Raw genomic sequence first — 7,330 nt, 5'->3', positions numbered from 1 at the left:
TCACAGTTAGGCCCTTCATCCACTTTGAGTTTATTTTTGTGTATGGTGTAAGACAGTGGTCCAGTTTCATTCTTTTTGAGGTAATTGTCCAGTTTTCCCAACACCATATGTTGAAGAGACAGTCTTTTTCCCATTGCCTATTCTTGCCTCTTTGTCAAGGGAGGATGGGTAAATTAGGTGAAAGGGATTAAGAGCACACTTATTGTGATGAGCACTGAGTAGTATATAGAATTGTTAAATCATTATATTGTACACCTGAACCTAGTATAACACTGTATGTAAGTACACTGGAATTAAAAATAAAAAACTTTGAGAGGCCCTGCTCTAATATACCTGAGATAATGCCTCCATTCTTCATCCCATCTCTGCTCGTCTCTATCTTCTTCTCTTATGTGTTGTAAACTTCTCTCTCCAAGCTTCAGGGGGCCCCAGGCTAATTTATAAATATATCTTTGGTTGTTCTTCAGACTTTACCTTTTCTTTCCTCAGCTTTCATTATTTTACGTAAACCTTCAGGAGATTTGTTCTAATTCTCAACAAATTTCCGTCACATTAGTATGGTCATTTTCCAGTTCCTTATGCGCTTCTGAACATGAACAACGCTAAGAGGAGAAAAACACTATGCTGAGATGGAGATACAGTTTGTCTCTGTGCAGGGAAGGCATAATTACTCCTAAAACGATTTCTCACCTGCCCAGCACTGCTTTGGCTTTCCCACCACCAATTTTATTGATATTTGATTGACATATAATTTGATATTAAAGCATACAACATAATGTATGTATGTATGTATTGGAAATACGTATGTATTGGAAAAAGAGCACCACAATAAGTTTAGTTAACATCCATCACCACACAAAGTTACACATTTTTATTTTTTTGTGGCTTTTTAACAAAAATTCAGGGATACACACTGGCCAGTGTCCATAGGGAGCAACGACTACCACGATCTTGGCTGAAAATAGGTGCTCACTAATTATATAGGAAATGAAAAAGAATGAGGCAAATGAATATTTTCTGATTCTCCTTCCTGGGCCCTAATTATTCGCTCGCAACCATTCATTCCACATGTTCAACTGAACCCATGAGTCCCCGTGCCACCCGGGTCTCACATGACCTCCTAACTCAGTGAGTGACACCCCACCTCTTCGGTCATGCAAGCCAGGAATCCAACAGCCTTCCTTGATACCTCTCTTTTCTTTTTCTCTCTGCCCTTCTATGTGCGAGGTCGCTCAGCTTCTAGATTTCTCTTGAATCCGTCCACCCCTCCATGGCTACAATAATCCAAGTCACCATCATCTCTTACCTACATTATTGCAGTAGCTTCCCAGATAGTACCTTTGTCTCCTATTGCTCTTCCCTCCCCACCCAACTCAATAAGCAAAATAGCAATTGTAAGAACAAATCTGATCATGCTACCCTTCCTTTGGCTTAAAGTACTCAGTGGTTTTCTTTTGACCTTAAGATAAAAACAGAACTCCCTAATTGGTCTTGGAGGACCTCTCTCCTGCTGCTTAGATCCTTGTCCCATCTTGCATAAATGACTCCATTTTTTTTTTTTTAGAGACAGAGCCTGTGTGCATGAGCTGGGGAGGGACAGAGAGAGAGAGAGAGAGAGAGAGAGAGAGAATCTTAAGCAGGCCCAGACGCAGGGCTCCATCTCACGACTGTGGAATCAAGACCCGAGCCTAAATCAAGAGCCAGACCAACCAAACCACCCAGGTGCCCTGGACTCTATTCTTTCTTTATGACAATGACAGCCAGCCGTCCTGTCTCTCCTCATGTGACCCATGCTTCCTGCCTAGCACATTTATTCCCTGGCATAGTCTTCCCTCCCTTCTCTACTAGATGAACATCCTTCAGAAGTCAGCTTCATTTAGGGAATCTCTTCTCTGACAACTTTGTCATATCCTTCTACTATACACTCTCCTTTATTCATTCACTTATTCATTCATCCAAGCAATTCAGTAAGTATCCATTGAGCAATTCCTCTATGCCAGACTCTGTGCTAGGTGCTGGAGAGACAACAGTGAATAAAGCACATGTGGTTCCTGATCTCATTGTCCAAAGTAGAAATCAAGGCACAAATCTCTCCTTTAGTGGGCCTTATTACAGGCACAACTCGACACTTTTGTTATTAATTTATGTCTGTTTCCTGTATAGACTATAAGCTTCATGCAGGCAAAGATTTTCCCCCATTGCTTTATTTCTAGTACCCAACACCCTACCTGGTATATAATAGGTACTCAATAAATATGTATTGATTAGATGAATTTTAGATATTTAGACCTAAATACTCACATTAAAGTTTATCTGCCACATATAGACTTTTTAGGTCTTAAAATATTTATTTTCTTCTTAGTCTTGTCATTTCATGAATCATAATGTAATATCAGTCATAAACATGGATTATTTATTTATTTATTCCAGAATCTTTATTTATTGTTTACTGATCAATGCTGGCTCATTCCTGTCTATAATGCCTCCAGATAGTAAATGATAATACCTTTCTGGGTAAAGACTCCTGAAGTATCTGGGAATATTATTTCTTGCATAGTAGTGCCCATTTATTAACCACATTGAGCTTTCTATTTTTAAGTCTTATTCAGCTTCTGATTCACATCTAAACACTGTGCCCAACCCCACAGTGACTCAAGTTCTAAAACAGAGTCTATAATGGCTTTCAAAAATCTAAACATATTACACACACTTATTACTCCCTTTCCCTTTCTTGAAAAAATAACATTTCTCCACTTGTGTTCAAAGGGTTCCCTGCTCAAATACTACTGGGAAATAATGGCTTAAACCCAGCAAAACAAGTTTCTTGCTGCAGCATTTTCAGAGCTCTTAACCTAATAGTTCACACTGGATCTCCAAGTGTGTGTTTGTTGAAGGGCACTGGGGTATATTACATACTCAGAAGACCAGCTTTTTCAAACACATTTGATAGGGGGACTCCTTTCTCCAAGACCATTTGTCTGAGCACTGTGGGAAATACCACTTTTAAGTCTCCCTGATTCTAAGGGGTGCCTGGGTGGCTCAGCTGACAGCACAAGCCTGCTTGGGATTTTCTCTCTTCCTCTCTCTCTCTGCCCCTCCCCGCTCATGCTCTTGCACACCCATGCATGCTGTCTCTCTCTCTCTCGAAATAAATAAACTTAAAAAAAAAAAAAAAACAACCTCCCTAATTCCAGATGTGGAATAAAATGTCAATGGTTCACTGTTATTATTTTAAAACGAACTGTTTTATTTTTCTCTGGAAGTCAACTGACTCCTGAAAATACATGTGTCCAATTCAACTTCAAGTGGTTCAAATGATTATTGAACATCTGTTATCTGACTCTCTAGTGCTGGCCACGCTCTTGACCAAGAAAACTACAGCAACATCTCTGCTCCTACGGGGTGGAGAAGACAAGACAGTTGGGACCGAGTCCTTATTATGTGGCAGGTCTACTGCAAATGCCAATGCAAAGTGCCTCTAAATGTGGAATGATTATTCCTGAAGATAAGACAAGGGATATTCAGGGTCACACAGTGAACGATGAGAGATCTGGAAATCCAATCAGGGCCCTTCACTTCCAAAACCTGTTTCCCTTTCCCTGGCCCTACTTACATACACTCTTTTGGAGAAACTCATTAAAAATAATGTGAATATTGTATAAATAAATGACTGAAGTCCTATGGAAACCCTCAGAACTACACTGGGTTTTCACCCAGAGCCCAGCTTGGAGAGTATGTTTCTAGAGAAATGTGTAGCTGACAAATCCTCTGCCTCCGCCACTCAGTCTTAAGTCAATTGTGAAATTTCCGTTAATACAGAAGTAGAACTACTTCTCAGCAGAAATGTATAACTTGTGTTTGTGGTTTATATTGACAGATGTGATTTCCTGCATAAAATCTTAGAACCGGAAGGAAGTGAAGAGATTGTCATAAGGTCCCACTCATGCACAACTAGGGTAGTTGAAGCCTGAACAGAGTTAATGATTTGTCCAGAATCATGTCAGAAATAATAATACAAGTAAATATCAGTGATGATGCCAAAAGAGTAACTCTTGTATATTGAGAATCTACCAGATAATATGGCCTTTGTAATATACTCGTTGTGTACTATATATTGTCTCTATTTTCAGATAGCATGTCTGAGGCTCACATACATTAAGCAACTCACACAAAGTCACCAGTTCACAGGTAGCAGATCCTGGGTTCATATAGTTTGACTCCAGGGTTTATGTCCTGTCCACTGTGCTATTCCTTGTCTCAATACTGTGGATCATCAAGATAAGCAAAAAAGAAGTGATTTGGTCTAATTTTCTTCAAACCTAAATCAGATAGAAAATTGAGGAGCCCAAGAAAACCTTGAAATCACATCATTTACATCACGTATGACTGAAGAACAATGGGCTTGAATTAAAAAATATATATATGTCAAATGTCATTGTTCCAAAGTGAGGGGTATTCCCTTCACATACTCATTGTAAGAGGATGGATTTATTTTAGTGGTGGCCACAGCCTGAAACCTTTTGAAATTCCTTTTTATGTGACTAATTTTGTGTCCTGCAGCATGTTTTGTTTTGTTTTTTATTTGTAAAACTTTTACATAAAAATTTTTACTATTGAAGTGTAGTTGATATACACTGTTATAGTAATTTAAGGTGCACAACATAGTGATTAAACAATTCTATACATTACACAAAGCTCACCATAATAAATATAGTTATCACCTATCACCATACAACATTTTTATAATATTATTCACTGTATTCCTTATGCTGTACTTTTGCAGTATGTTTTTTTAATAACATCATTACTGGTAAAATATTTTTCTTTGAGAGTAGATTTAGTTTTTCCCATTGTTTGGAATCTAATTTGGTGAATAAGTCAGGATCAGGCTGTATGATAATGGTCAACATCATGTAATGAGACCAGTTTCCTTGAGTGACTTTCTATAGGGACTCAGAAGCTCTTACTTAGAGTTAAGCTTGGTCCTTTGGATTAAAAGTGGTGTCAGTGAAATCTAAGACTTGTTCACATCTGTATGGAATTTGATGGAGCTTCTACCTCCAACCAGTATGTGCTGTATAAAGATAAAGTAATTCAAAATGGCTACATATAAATATAAAACTTCTTTATTATTCTTTATTTCAAATGACTGTGGGATTATGATGATAGATATAAACATTGATTTTTTTTATTTTTCATGGTACATCGAGTTCTTTATTTTGAAGTCTTACCTATAATTTTATTAAAGGCCCAGCTATGTCCCATTTGGTTCAAGACAATGCCTTACCAGAAGAGTCTCTGAACCATTATAGTATGTGCTATCTTCTCCAATTTCTTAGAATCGAATCAAGCACTATACTATATATTTATTTTACCTTTCATGATGTCTGTCTTATTTTCTCTTAAAGACCGTAGTATTTTTAAGAAAAGAAGAAAACAATTTTTAAAGTTCCTCTGTGTTCCTTTTATGTTTTGTTTTGTTTTGTGTGGCCCTGTGGTGGCTGCATTATAAAATGAATGCTTTTAAGATGCAATTCTTCCCTCAATTGCTTCCTCATTTTTGTATATCTGCTCTCTATGACTATGAACTGAGTTCCTAGAAAATTGTCAATATTCAGTCTCTTCTTCCCTTTGATGTTACTCACTCTAATCTTTATTTTTTCTTGAAAAGTTCCATTTACCAACACTTTTTCTCTATGTATTCAAGTACAAAGTTGAGCTGTTTTCAAGTGTTTTAGGTCAGTGTAGGCAATCTTCATCCCTAATTTAGGGCCAATCTCCTAAAGAAAGTTTGGATATTCCAAACTAGAAAAGTTTTCTGGGATAAATAATTTCTCTTCTACAGGGCTAAGAGACAATTCTTTCTTGAGTTTATGGACTAAGAGTGGTCTGCCACCAACATCTGTTGTTGCTGTTTGATAAGACTTAGGTCAAGTCAAAGTTCTTTATTGAAGTGTGTTTATACAACACCTACTCTGCCCAACTCATGCAGATTTTCTACTTTCAACAGTGATAGGTTGGCTCATAGCTGTCATTCCATTCTGAGACAGCCTCAGAACAAAATGAAGCAGTATAGGTCAGCACCCAAATTATGGAGTTTAAAATCTATCTACTCCAGGCAGAGGAAGTCAGTGGTGGGTGAGAAGTAGACTTCTCTGACAGTGGATAAGGCTCTTCACTGAAAAGGAAATGTTCTTGGTCTCAGAGGACTGGTGAAACATGCAGAGGGTGCCTTTCTACTTTTTCCGTCATAGAGGAAGAGTGCTACAAAACCACAAAGGGTAAAATATTGCTGGCCAATGGAAATAGACACATTTGGAAATCAGAAGTTGACCTGCTCCAGAAGTGGTATCAGTGATTGGCACCCCAGCATTGGAGGTCCCTTGGGAGAGGAGGGTAGTCTTTTTTTTTTTTTTAATTTTTTTTTTTAAGTTTATTCATTTATTTTCAGAGAGACAGAGACAGTAAGAGTGGGGGAGGGGCAGAGAGAGAGGGAGAGAGAGAGAATCCCAAGCAGGCTCCGCACTGGTAGCACAGAGCCCGATGCGGGGCTCGAACCCACGAATCTGGGAGATCACGACCCGAGCCGAAATCAAGAGTCGGCTGCTCAACTGACTGAGCCACTCAGGTGCCCCGAGGAGGGTAGTCTTTAATGCTTACTAATGAGAATCTTCAGAAGAGTTAGTTCATGGGGCTAGACTAGAAAGGTGGGGTGATACACTATGGTAGGGTTCTAGAATTCCATCTGTAATGGAGCTCAGTTTTTAAAAACTTGATAATTTTATATTCTTCCAGGTTCACGATAATACATGGCCTGAGCATTTGCAGGGCATATCCGGTAAGGAATTCCAAAATCCTAACAGTTTGATCAAAGCAGTTTCATTATCTTGTGAATTTGACAGAGAAAAGCCATACGGAAAACAAACTTGGATTGTTTTGCATCAAGCAAAATCAAGGTAATATTCTCAGTAAGAAGGAAAACAATCTGAACTAACTGGTATGACCCAGTAGATGACTCATTTTAACAAGCCAAAACATGACACCAGAGCTGTTCCTAGGAGTCTGGATGGTCAAATGAAGTGATTTCTCTTACAATACAGATTTCTGCTCTTTATCACCACATCACTACCAACAACAATCCCATCCTTCACCTACTCCCATCCCTAGAGATTCTGATTCAGTCCCTCAGTGCTTAGGAATCTCGTTTCCAACAAATATTTAAACACTCATGTTTGGGAACCTCTGGGCAAGGAAACCAACAAATTAGGATAATTTCTGCCATTGGTTTTCCATTCTGACTGCATATTGAATCACTTGGGGAGCTTTAAAA

The sequence above is a fragment of the Panthera leo genome, chromosome A1, assembly GCF_018350215.1.
Source record: "Panthera leo isolate Ple1 chromosome A1, P.leo_Ple1_pat1.1, whole genome shotgun sequence".
NCBI classification, from domain to species: Eukaryota; Metazoa; Chordata; class Mammalia; order Carnivora; family Felidae; genus Panthera; species Panthera leo.
Note: the sequence above shows the minus strand (reverse complement) of the source record.